General features: G+C 44.6%; 1 long non-coding RNA gene across 1 annotated transcript in view; it reads right to left on the reverse strand.

Annotated features, from left to right (window-relative positions):
- Positions 1-564: 564 nt before the first annotated feature.
- Positions 565-13,655, reverse strand: part of LOC123384032 — a 42,316-nt gene continuing 29,225 nt past the window's right edge. Inside the window, exons 2-3 of the long non-coding RNA XR_006594576.1 lie at positions 11,852-12,107; positions 565-1,150 (exon numbers count right to left, since the gene is read on the reverse strand). This is a non-coding gene — a long non-coding RNA (uncharacterized LOC123384032). The remainder of the gene's footprint in view (positions 1,151-11,851; positions 12,108-13,655) is intronic.

Genomic DNA, 13,655 nt, shown 5'->3' on the forward strand with positions numbered 1-13,655 from the left:
TAGCGAACACATTCTTTTAGACTGAACTCCACCAAAAGAGTGTCCTCACAAACCACCTTGTCTCAAAAAAGATTTCCAGTTCCCAAAGTGGAGGGGGGGGGGGCGCTGTGGTACAAGTTAGGGCATTTGCTGCAAAGTTCCCACTTGAGCCTTCTTCCTTTTGCACCCTGGGAATGCAGGACCGCAGTACGCATTTAGGGTCATCTTTTGGAAGGACTCAACTCTATCAGCAAACGCAACTCACACACAAAAATCTGAATTTCTCGGAGCAAAGGGAAACAGCTGAGCTTTCTACACAGTCAGAATGGGAAGAGAGCCCCCTTAAGAAGTGTCCCACCAGCTAAGAACTAGATCGAAACAGATGTACACGAACAAGGTTCATGACAACGATGCTTCCAGACCACCCACTTGCACAGCCCTTTCCAAGTTCCCAGGAAGAGGACCAGCACTCGGTGGTCATGTTTCCGTAAAATTTGCAAAGTGCAATATCTATTCGTTTTTCAATGTTTATTTATCTGAGAGAGACAGACAGAGACAGAACACGAGCAGGGGAAGGGCAGAGAGAGAGGGAGACGCAGAATCCGAGGCAGGCTCTAGTCCCCGAGCTGTCAGCACAGAGCCCGACTTGGGGCTCAAACCCACGAACTGTGAGATCGTGACCTGAGCTGAAGTCAGACACTTAATTGACTGAGCCCCCCCAGGTGCCCCGTGTGAGATCTATTGTAACCATAGCCTGTTAAAGTTGCTCTTCCTTCTCCAACTTTCCCTAGGTCACATGCCTCCTCAGATCCAGTCCCGCTGGGTCGCCTTAGTACGACTTGAATCTGGCTAAGGCAGAGTGGAGCTGAAGAAGCAATTTGGGGTTCACAGACGATCTTCATGTGATTTGCAGTCATTTCTGTAGAATTAAGTTATTCCTATGCGTTCTGGTGCTGGAACGGCTTCGGAGAACACTGGTGATCTCATGGAGCCTACTCTCCCAGCATCGCGGTCCTATTGCAACAAGACTGCCTGCCTGGCACCAAAATGATGTGAGTTGTGGTAGCAGAACTGGGCTTGGAATGCACAGAAGCAGAAGCCAGTCCCCAGACAGTCCTTGCCGTTGTTATAATGTGCACTCACAAGCCGAGGATTTACTTCTCATAGATGCCTAGTCAAAACAGAAGTACTCTTTCAGCAGGAATATAGTCAACAATGCAGCATAGCCAATCCTAAACACCATACGTCCTTGTGGGAATATTTCCAGGGCATGAACTTACAACCACAGGCGATAACTTCTGTGGGTGAAGTTGTGCCTTTGGTGCATCTCTATAAGCAATCAAAAGACACAAATACATATAAATAAGAATATATGTAATTTGAAAATATACATGAAACCATAGAAAAGAGAGAAAACATTTTTGTCTCCTCTCGATAGAAAATGATACTGCAAAATCACTGCCATAGCCAACAGGTGATCCGTGAGTATGCAGGCAAAATCTGTGTGGGAAAATATAGAGGTTTGTGAGACAAAAAAATTAATAAAAAATATTGGATTAGACGTGTGATGTTTGTGGTATTCATCAGCTTTTTAAAAAAAATGTGTTTTTTTAAATTTTTTTAATGTTTATTTATTTTTGAGAGAGAGAGAGAGAGAGAGAGAGAGAGAGAGACAGAGTGCAAGAAGGGGAGGGGCAGAGAGAGACGGAGACACAGAATCTGAAGCAGGCTCCAGGCTCTGAGCTGTCAGCACAGAGACCCAAGCGGGGCTCAAACTCACGAACCACGAGATCATGACCTGAGCTGAAGTCGGACGCTCAACCGACTGAGCCACCCAGGCGCCCCTATTATTTCTTTTGAGAGAGAAAAAGAACACGTGCAAATGAGAGAGGGGCAGAGAGAGAGAGAGAGAGAGAGAGAGAGAGAGAGAGAGAGAGAGAGAGAATCCCAGTGCAGAGCCTGATGTGGGGCTCAAACCCATGAACCATGAGATCATGACCTGAGCCGAAACCAAGAGCCAGACCCTTAACTGACTGAGCCACCCAGGAGTCCCCTCATCAGCTTTTTACAATCTGTTAATTTGCTACGAGTATTTTATAGTTTTAAATAAATGTCCTCATCCCTGCCTAACTTTGTAAAATCTGGATTCTCCTGCTCACAAAAGACCTCCAAAATTATATACACTTCAGGCCCCCCAAGACCTAGAAAGGCCCTTGATTAGGGATGCTATCTCTGATAACTAAGGCAGAAGGATGGCAGAAATAAAATATATGTAAACCTTCGGCTTCTTTAATAATTACAGATATTTCTGAATTTGAGTTTTAGTTCTATGAATTTCCTTTATGACTGTTTTGTCGAAGCATAGTTTGCATCCAGTAACATGCGGAGATCTTAATTACACATTTCAGCAACGGTTGACAAATGCATGTAGGAGACAACAGAAAATATATATGTTGGTCTCTGCCTCCCGTTCCTGGCACAGGGCTCCTAAAATCCTTGTAAATTCCTAAGCGATCAGAGAACCCGGAGCATCTTTTGTTCTGATGAGATGACGCTGGTGGGCGCCTGGATGGGGGCCAGTCACCGAAAAGACCAAGCCATGACTGGAAGCTTGGGATTTTCATCCCCGCCCTTCATCCTCCAGAGAGGGGAGAGGGGCTGGAAATGGAGTTAATACTTGATCGCGCCTACCTTAGCAAGCCTCCACAAAATTCTGACAGCACAGCTACTGAGGACCTGCTTCTTGTGACCGGCATCTGAAGCGGGGTGGGTGCAGGCTTGCGGGGCTGAGCCCTTAGCCCGTGGGATCGAGCTAAACACCAGTTGGCGTTGCAGAGAATTGCTTGGTGTGGGGAAAATGCCCACCCCCAAAATTCCCTTGCATCACTTTGCAGCAAATCCTTCACTACCAGAGGAAACTGACATTCTGATTTGTATCACCAGAGCATTGCTTGCTTTTTCTTTTTAAAATTTTTTAATGTTTTATTTATTTTTGAGAGAGAGAGAGAGAGAGAGAGAGAGAATGCTGGGGAGGGGCAGAGAGAGAGGGAGACAGGGAATGTGAAGCAGGCTCCAGGCTCTGAGCCATCAGCACAGAGCCCATCTCGGGGCTCGACTCACGAACGGCGAGATCATGACCTGAGCAGAAGTCGGAAGTTTCACCAACTGAGCCACCCAGGGGCCCCTCTTTTTCTTTTTCTTTTTTTAATTAATTTATTTATTTTCAGAGAGAGCGCGCGAACGACCTTGAGCAGGAGATGGGCAGAGAGAAGAGGAGAAAGTGAATCCCAAGCAGTCTCCACGCTGCCAGCGCAGAGCCGGATGTGACACTCAGACTCACAAACGAACTCCCCACCTGCGAGATCGTGACCTGAGCAGAAACCCAAGAGTCGGACGTTTAACTTGACGAAACGTCCAGGCGCCTCTGTGTCAATCAGCATCTTCACTCAGGGTCTGTTTCTGAGATTCACCCCTGCTGTGGCAAACGTCAGTATTCTCTTCCCTTTCATCGTCGATCGCTTTTCCATGCTGTCTGCCCCACAATTTATCCACTGTCGTGTCAAACATTTGGGTTATTCTCAGGCTTGGGACATTATGAATAAAGGTGCCGTGAGAATTTGTCTGTCGTCATTGTGGGCAGATAGATTTTCATTTCTCTTGGGAAGGTACTCAGGTGTGGGATTGCTGGGTCCCTGGCAGGTGGCTATTTAACTCTCAAGAACTGCCCAAACTGGGTCGCCTGGGTGGCTCAGTCAGTTAAGTATCTGACTCTTGATCTCACCTCAGGTCATGATCTCACGGTTCGTGAGTTTGAGCCCCGTGTCAGGCTCTGCGTTGTTCGTGCTGATCTGTTTGGGATCCTCTCTCTCTCTCAAAATAAATAAACATTAAAAAAAAAAAAAAAAGAACTGGGAGTTCTTCATTCAATACAGGAACTGCCAAAATGTTTGCCAAAGGGGTTGGACCATCACACACTTCCATCAGCAATTAGGGAGAACACCTACTGTTTGATCTGCTGATATTCTAATGGGTGTGGCATCTTGTTGTGGTTTGAATTGACATTTAAAAAAATTTTTTTAATTAAAAAAAATTTTTTTAGGGGCGCCTGGGTGGTTCAGTCAGTTGAGCGTCCAACTTCGGCTCAGGTCATGATCTCGTGGTTTGTGAGTTCGAGCCCCGCGTCGGGCTCTGGGCTGACAGCTCAGAGCCTGGAGCCCATTTCAGATTCTGTCTCTCTCTCTCTCTGACCCTCCCCCATTCATGCTCTGTCTCTCCCTGTCTCCAAAATAAATAAATGTTAAAAAAAACATTAAAAAATTTTTGTTTTAATTTTAATTTTTAAAAAGATAATCTATTGTCAAATTGGCTAACATACAGTGTATACATTGTGTTCTTGGTTTTGGGGGTAGATTCCCGTGATTCATTGCTTCCATACCACACCCAGTGCTCATCCCAACAAGTGCCCTCCTCAATGCCCATCACCCACTTTCCCTCCCACCCCTCAACCCCCATCCACCCTCAGTTCGTTCTCTGTATTTAAGAGTCTCTTATGGTTTGCCTCCCTCCCTCTCTCTTTGTAACTATTTTTTTCCCCTTCCCTCCCCCCATGGTCTTCTGTTAAGTTTCTCAAGTTCCACATGAGTGAAAACATATGATATCTGTCATTCTCTGACTGGCTTATTTCACTTAGCATAACACCCTCCCGTCCCATTCACGTTCCTGCAAATGGCAGGATTTCATTCTTTCTCATTGCCGAGTAGTATTCCATTGTGTACATAAACCACATCTTCTTCATCCATTCATCAGTTGATGGACATTTAGGCTCTTTCCATAATTTGGCTATTGTGAAAGTGCTGCCATAAACATTGGGGTACATGTGCCCCTATGCATCAGCATCCCTGTATCCTTTGGATAAATTCCTAGCAATGCAATTCCTGGGTCATAGGGTAGTTCTATTTTTAATTTTTTGAGGAACCTCCACACTGTTTTCCAGAGCAGCTGCACCAGTTTGCATTCCCACCAGCAATGCAAGAGGGTTCCCCTTTCTCCACATCCTCACCAGCATCTATAGTTTCCTGAGTTGTTAATTTTAGCCACTCTGACCGGTGTGAGGTGATATCTCAATGTGGTTTTGATTCGCATTTCCCTGATGAGGAGTGACGTTGAGCATCTTTTCATGTGTCTGTTGGCCATCTGGATGTCTTCTTTGGAAAAGTGTCTATTCATATCTTCTGCCCATTTCTTCACTGGATTATTTGTTTTTCAGGTGTTGAGTTTCGTAAGCTCTTTATAGGTTTTGGATGCTAACCCTTTATCCAATATATCATTTGCAAATATCTTCTCCCATTCTGTTGGTTGCCTTTTAGTTTTGTTGATTGTTTCCTTTGCAGTGCACAAGCTTTTTACCTTGATGAGGTCCCAATAGTTCATTTTTGTTTTTATTTCCCTTGCCTTTGAAGACGTGTCGAGCAAGAAATTGCGGTGGCTGAGGTCAAAGAAGTTGTTGCCTGTTTTCTCCTCTTAGGGTTTTGATGGTTTCTTGTCTCACATTTAGGTCCTTCATCCATTTTGAGTTTATTTTTGTTTATGGTGTAAGACAGTGGTCCAGTTTCATTCTTCTGCATGTTGCTGTCCGGTTCTCCCAGCACCGTTTGCTAAAGAGACTTTTTTCATTGGATATTCTTTCCTGCTTTGTCAAAGATTAGTTGGACACACATTTGTGGGTCCAATAATGGGTTCTCTATTCTATTCCATTGGTCTATGTGTCTCTTTTTGTGCCAATACCATACTGTCTTGATGATTACAGCTTTGTAGTAGAGGGTAACGTTTGGGATTGTGATGTTTCCTGCTTTGGTTTTCTTTTTCAACATGAATTTGGCTCTTCGGGGTCTTTTGTGGTTCCATACAAATTTTAGGATTGTTTGTTCTAGCTCTGAGAAGAATGCTGGTGCGATTTTAATGTTTATTATTTATTTTTGAGAGAGAGATAGAGCATGAGTGGGGGAGGGGCAGAGAGAGACAGGGAGACACAGAATCTGAAGCAGGCTTCAGGCGCTGAGCTGTCAGCACAGAACCCAACACGGGGCTCGAGCTCACAAACCACGAGATCATGACCTGAGCGGAAGTTGGACGCTTAACCGACGGAGCCACCCAGGCGACCCTGAATTTACATTTTTTGAAGAATAGCAATGTCGAATGAATTTCGGTGTGCTAACCATTCCTAGATCTTCCTTTGTGATGTGTCCCTCCAGATAATTTATCAATTTTTTAAAATGTATCCATTTTTATTGGGGTTGCCGGTTATTATTGAGTTGTAGAAGTTCTTTATAAACTTTGGATGTAGGAATCCTTTTTAAACATATATATACATATATATATACACATATGTATGTATATATGTATGTGTATATGTTTAACTTTTTAGTTTGGAATAAGTTTAGAGTACAAAAGTGTGGCAACCGTGGTAGACCGAGTTCCCATAAACCTTTCGCTGGACTTCCTCTAAAGTTAGTATCTTACATTTTCCACAAATGTTTCTATCTTTGGCTCTCAGCATTTGTGTTTATTTTACGAAGAGTTTGTTGGGCTTTTTGGCTGTATAGATCAATGTTTTTCATCAAACTTGGGGAGCGTTCAGCCATTGTCTCTCCTTTCTCGCTCTCCTCTCCTTCCTACTATGTGTATGTTGGTGTGCTTAACAGTGTCCCACTTGGCTCTGAGAGTCCGCCCACTTTTCATCATTTTTTTTTTCTCTCGAACCTTCAGATTATACAATCTCTATAAATTTACCTTCGAAATTGTTGACTCTCTTTTGCCTGCTCAAATGTAATATTAAATCCCTCCAGTAAATTTTTTAATTTCTGTTATAGTTATTTGCTTTGAGAGACAGAGAGAGAATGAATGAATGAATGAATGCGCAGGGGAGGGCCAGAGAGAGAGAGAGGGAGAGGGAGAGAATCCCAAGCAGGGTTCTGCACTGTCAGCACGGAGCCTCACACAGGGCTCGATGTGGGGCTTGAACTCGTGTACCGTGAGATCATGACCTGAGCTGAAATCAAGAGTCAGACACTTAATCCACTGAGCCACCCAGGTGCCCCTATTTCTGTTAATACTTTTCAACTCCAGAAATTCCTTTGGATTCTTTTTTTTTTTCTTTTTAATAATTTCTATGTCTTTATTGTACTGACATTTTCTATTTTATAAGACATTGTCACACTTCTTTACTTCTTTAAGAATGGTTTCCGGGCGCCTGGGTGGCTCAGTCAGTTAAATGTCTGACTTCAGCTCAGGTCATGATCTCATGGTTTGTGAGTTTGAGCCCCACGTTGGGCTCTGTGCTGACAGCTCAGAGCCTAGAGCCTTCTTCCGATTCTGTGTTTCCCTCTCTCTGTGCCCCTCCTCCGCTCACATGGATGCGCTGTCTCTCTCAAAAATAAATATTTAAAAAACTTAATTAAAAAAAAGAGAATCACTTCCATTAGCTTTTTAAACATGTATGACTGCTTTGTGGGTCTTCTCTGCATGTTTCATAATTATTTGTTGAAAACTGTACATTTTACATAATATATTGTAGCAACTCTGAGCAGTTAGCAATACTCATTTCCTTCCACCCCAGGGCATGTTGTTGTCTGCTGGGATGTTTAGCCACCAGCTGCAATATTTGAGTGATGTCTGCTTCCCCTACGGTGTGAAACCTCTGAGGTGGCTTCTCAGAGGGTACACCCTTGTGCAGGTGCACAGTCATCCTGGTACAACTGAGGCTTTTGCAGGACTCCCTTGGACTGTCTCTCTCTCTGATCATGGCAGCTGTTAGGCTAAGTGCTAGCTGATTGCTCCACAGTTTCCAGTGCCCTGGGGTATATACATTGCTCCATAGTCTGATCTGATTGAATTGACCCCTTTGCAGGGGTTGTTTTAGAGGCAGGTCTTTGAGGTTTGTTCTGACCTCAGGATTCTTTATAGCTGTCTCTCCCCGGATTTTCTGGTTAGGTTAGCTGGCCTCCGGTTGAGCTCGTGGCTCAACCAGCCTCGTCCTTGTGGCTCACCACCAAATATCCATTGTTTTTGAGAGTGCCCTTAGTATTGAATTTCCCCACACTCCGTTTCAGTTTTTTTTTTTTAATGTTTATTTTTGAGAGAGACACACAGAGACAGAGCACAAGCAGGGGAGGGGCAGAGAGAGAGGGAGACACAGAATCCAGAGCAGGCTCCGGGCTCTGAGCTGTCAGCACAGAGCCTGATGTGGGGCTCGAACTCCCAGGCTGGGAGATCATGACCTGAGCCAAAGTTGGATGCTTAACCAACTGAGCCACCCAGGTACCACCCCCCCTCTACACTCTGTTTCAAATAGTTCTTTTAGGGATGCTAAACTTGGATGCTCCCTAATCCTTTGGACTGCCTCTCCCCCTTAGCAAAATCTCTGCATCTGGCTTCTCAGGAGTGACTTATGGAGTGACTTTGGGTCACTCTAGGAGTAGGCTACTAGGGGCTGGCTTGCGTCTCTTGGTGTAAAATTTCTGCCCTATAAGATGGAGCAAAGGCAATGAATTAGGGCCTTAATATTCTTTTTTTAAAATCTTATTTACTTATTTTTGAGAGAGAGTGAGGGAGGGGCAGAGAGAGAGGAAGAGAGAGAATCCGAAGCAGGCTCCACACTGTCAGCACAGAGCCCGATGTGGGGCTCCATCCCATGAACTATGAGATCATGACCTGAGCCGAAATCAAGAGTTGGATGCCCAACCGACTGAACCACCCAGGCATTTCAGGGCCTCAATATTTTTCTTCTTCTCCTTTTTTTTAATGTTTATTTTTGAGAGAGAAAGAGCACAAGCAAGGGAGGGGCAGAGAGAAACAGAGACAGAATCCGTAGCAGGCTCCAGCCTCTGAGCTGTCAGCACAGAGACTGACAGGGGGCTCTAACCCACGGAGGTGAGATCATGACCTGAGCCAAAGTCAGATGCTCGACCAACTGAGCCACCCAGGCGCCCCCAGGGCCTCAGTATTCTTTACTGGTTGTGCTTGGGGTAGAGCCTCTATGCTAGGAGTTTGGGCTGGGTGGGGGAAGGGTGTCCTGAGTTCTCTGCCGTGCTCACCAGGAAGTTAGGCTCTGCAGCTCTGGAATTCTCACTTTTATCCACTAGCGGCCATCTAGCTTTGCCGAGAGAAGGCTCTGGGACATTACTACTACCCTGCAATTCTCTCAGGCTAGGTCCCGTGCTGAGCAAGTGTCTTCATCTGCTCAATAACAGAAAGCCCATAGAATGGATGGCTTAAACAACAGAAATGTTATTTCCTAAGGTTCTAGAGGCTAGATGTCTGAGAACAGAGCGCCAGCACAGGTCATGTTGGGGAGGACTTTCTTCCTGGCTTGCGATTGACCATCTTCTCACTGTGTCCTCACACGAGGGCCCCACCTTCAGGACCTCATGTAAACCTAATTACCTCCAAAGGCCCCACCTCTGAATACCATTACACAGAGGGTTACAGCTTCAGCCTATGAACTGCGGAGGGACACAAACATTCAGTCCATAGGAACAGGGTTCAGTGCACTTTGAGAAGGCCCTGGGACAGAAAAGCAGAAAAAACGTGGCATGCGCTCGAGGTGAGATCCTATTAGCATGTGTTATGTATGTATGTGTGTATGTATATGTATACATATGGAGATATATTCCATGCATCGATGATGCTGTTAGATTTTCTGTAATCTTCTTTTTTTCCCATGTGATCTAGGTCCTGTGTTGGACCGAAAGTGACATCTGCTAGTTTTGGTGTCGATTTTGTATTTCTCGCGTATACCCTTAAGTTTCTGATTTATAAAAGTGGTTTCTGTGCGATCTGGGCCAGATAGATTCGTAACTGATGTATTATCATCGCGAATTGTGGCTGGTGGCATTATCGAGTATCTGAAAGGGGACTCCAACTACTTCCATTTTGACCTCGAACTTTCTAATTGATTAAGTCCTTTCCAGCTCATCTCTTGACTCAGGCAAAAGACCCTGCAGGAAAAGCATCCCCTGATGAGCACTGAAACTACCCCCTCAAGGAACAAGGACCGCCCTGAGCCAGCGAGACCCCCCAGGACTGACCCCAGGACAATGACCAACCTGGCCTTTACTGCCCAGTGGCCGTGCTCACCAATCTCTTCCCACATTTTCCTTACATAAGCCTGGAAGTGTTGGGGGCCCTTTGCAGATAGTCTTTGAGACACGAGTCCGCCATCTTCTGGGTGCTGGCCTCACTGAAATAGATTCCTTTCTTGTGTCACCACCCCCATCTCTCTGCCTTTGGATTCTGTCAGCGGCCAGTGATGAAACCTGGTCTGTTTGGGACCCACCCCACCCACCTCAAGCCAGGTGTTCTTGTACCCCTGCACCGCGGCCACACACTCTGCCAGCTCATTGAATGCTTCTCGTCCAAATGCAACATTTTCTGTATTGCGATCTTCTTGTCTTCTCTGCCTGCTGTACCTTTGCCCATCTCTCCAGTACCAGCCATTCTGAATCACTTCGATTTAGGCGTATCTCCTAAACCCGGCACAGAGTGGGGTTGTGCTTTATGAAGCTGAAAATCGTTTTCTTTTAATAGGTGAATTTCCACTTAACACATATGGAAACAAGTGACAAGTCGGGTTTTAAATCTATTTAATACTGTCTTTATTGTGTATTTTGTTTTATTTAATATGTGTTTTTCTGTGTGTTGAATATTCTCTTAGCTCTTTGTTTTTTAAAGTTTATTTATTTATGTTTATTTATTTATTTTGAGAGAGACAGAGACAACGTGAGCGGGAGAGCGGCAGAGAGAGAATCCCAAGCAGACTTCATGTTGCCAGTGCAGAGAATGATGTGGGGCTCAAACTCATGAAACCAGATCATGACCTGATCTGAAACCAAGAGTTGGATGCTTAACCGACTGAGCTACCCAGGTGCCCCAAAAGTTTATTTATTTTTGGGAGAGAGAGAGAGAGAGAGAGAGAGAGAGCAAGCAAATGCATGTGTGAGTGGGGGACAGAGAGAAAGGGAGAGAGAGAATCCCAAGTAGGCTCTGCACTGTCAGCCAGAGCCCAAATGTGGGGCTCAAACCCACGAACTATGAGATCATGACCTGAGCTAGAATCAAGAGTCAGACACTTAACCAACTGAGCCACCCAGGTCCCCCTCTTCTCTCAACTCTTTTAAAATAGTCTTTGATGTTCAGAAAATTTGGAAAATTTGTTCCTTAGTTATCATCCCAAATTTCCATATATCGCTCCCCCTGGGTGCATATCTGTGTCCCAGTTTGCCCCTGGTGTAAGGACACCCATTATACTGGATTGGGGCCCACCCTACTCCAATTGACTTCATCTTAACTAAGTATATCTGCAGTGACTCTATTTCCAAGTAAGGTCACATTCTGACATACTGGGGTTAAGTCTTCAACATATGCATCTTGGGGAGACACAACACATCATAACTCCCATCTTTATATCTACTGTGGTCGCCTCAAACTCTGTCATTTTTCTTCAAGCTAGTCAGATTGTGGATTTCTTTTTCTTTTTAGTTATTTATTTTTGAGAGAGAGAGAGAGAGAGAGAGAGAGAGAGAGAGAGAGAGAGAGAAAACATGAATGCACGGGCAGGGGAAAGGGGCAGAGAGAGAGAGAGAGAGAGAGAGAGAGAGAGGGAGAGAGTGAGTCCCAAGCAGGCTCCATGGAGCCAGAGACCAGCTCGATCCCAAGCTGGGATCATGACCTGAGCAAAAATCAAGAGCTGGATGCTCAACCGACTCAGCCCCCCATGCGCCCCAGATTGGGGGTTTCCATCCCACTTTTGGGCACCCCTATGGAGGAGGATTGTAGGCTGCTCTCAGGCTAAAAGCCACCCAAATGGGCAACTTACCCAGTACTCTGCTCTTCTGCCCAGTGTCCGCCAGTTTTCTGGTTCTTTCTGGCTGTTCTCCAGTGTGCCTTCAAGTGGTTGTTTTTATATGTGACAGGAATTTATGACTGTTATTTGCTGATCAGAGAAGCTCTTCCACCATTACCGCGATACACTCATTTCATATTGTCCTGTTTTTGTTCGTTCGCTCGGTGGTAGTAGGGGTCTATTCCTGTTCTGCGTTTCTGAGTTTGTGACTCTAGGTGCTTTTCCAGATCTGCAAACGTTTAAGAATGTTTACCTCAGATCAGTTATTGTGCATCCATTTCCTTTGGCTCATTTTGGGGAGGGAATTTTTATCAGCTGAAATGTTTTGATTTTTATTTATGTTCCTTTTATAGATTGGCTCTCTTTAGATGTTATCTGCCATCCATTTTCCATTCATTGAAAATGTCCCGTCTTTTTCTTGGACCAGCTAGACCGGCTAGAAGAGGAAAGACGAAGATTTTCCGCAGTGTACCGCATCTTGCAGCTCAAGCGCGCCCTCTTCTGCTGACTTACAAAATTGCAGTTTCTTCAATTCTACCTTTGGGGGGGTAGGTTGGCTAGATTTTGATTTTGTCCTACTAGTTACCACATTTAATTTTAAAAATATTTTTAAATTGCTGGGGTGCCGATAATGTTTCACTTCTTGATATGTGTGATGGCTGCAAGAGCGTATTTCACTTACAGGAAATTTAACGAGCTGCACACTAGTGACTAAGGTCGAGAGTGAAATGGTATGATGTTTGAAGAAATTACTTTGTACATTCCACTTTGGTCATGACTCACCTATTTTTGCCCATTTGTTGATCTAAAAATTAGACTTTGTACATATACCTAAAAATAGTTTATAAATACACTTACTAGTATCTTACAGAAACTTGTTTTCTTACAGAAACTAGGATCTTACAGAAACTGCCTACTTCCAGTCTTTGCAAACTATGCCTCTATCACTCATGAATTCTTTATCTTGGTTTATGCTGCGGGTGGGCTGCAGTACAACATGAAGTAATTTTTACTGGCAAATAGCCACAATCAAGGAGTACTCCTTCACACCCGCACCATTAAAATTAGCACAACATTGGGGCGCCTGGGTGGCTCAGTCCAGCTTCGGCTGCGGCTCAGGTCTTGATCTCACGGTTTGTGAGGTCGGGCTCTGTGCTGACAGCTCGGAGCCTGGAGCCTGCTTCGGATTCTGTGTCCCCCTCTCTCTCTGCCCCTCCCCTGCTCATGCTCTGTCTCTGTCTCGAAAATAAATAAACATTAAAAAATTTTTTTAAATAAATAAATAAAATTAGCACAACGTTGCATATCTAAGAGTGTCTTTCCGTCACTTCAAAGAGGAAGGAAATTTGCCAGATCACAAACATATCCCCTCAAAACTTGCTAGACAATGCTCTCTTATTTTCTGACATCACATACTACGGCAGAATATGAAGCCAGCCTGGTTTCTAAAAATTCCGTTGTCTAATTCTTCTGTTGCTAGTGTATAAAAATACAACGGACTTTTTAATATTGATCTCGTATCTACCAACCTTGCCAATGAACCTGTTAATTGTAATAGTTGACCTGTTGATGCTTTTGAATCTTCTACACAGGTAACTGTGTCATCATCCTTGAATTATGAAAGGTCTATAAATTCTATTTGCTGCTGTTGACTAGGAGTCTCTTCCCCTACTTTACGGCTCCCAAGAGAAAAGCTGGGGGAGGTCCACTTCACTGTATTTCCCTTGTCTCCCGTATCGTAGCCCCTCAGATCCTGCCTGAATTACCTGTTCTTTAA

This window comes from Felis catus, chromosome A2 (assembly GCF_018350175.1).
Source record: "Felis catus isolate Fca126 chromosome A2, F.catus_Fca126_mat1.0, whole genome shotgun sequence".
NCBI classification, from domain to species: domain Eukaryota; kingdom Metazoa; phylum Chordata; class Mammalia; order Carnivora; family Felidae; genus Felis; species Felis catus.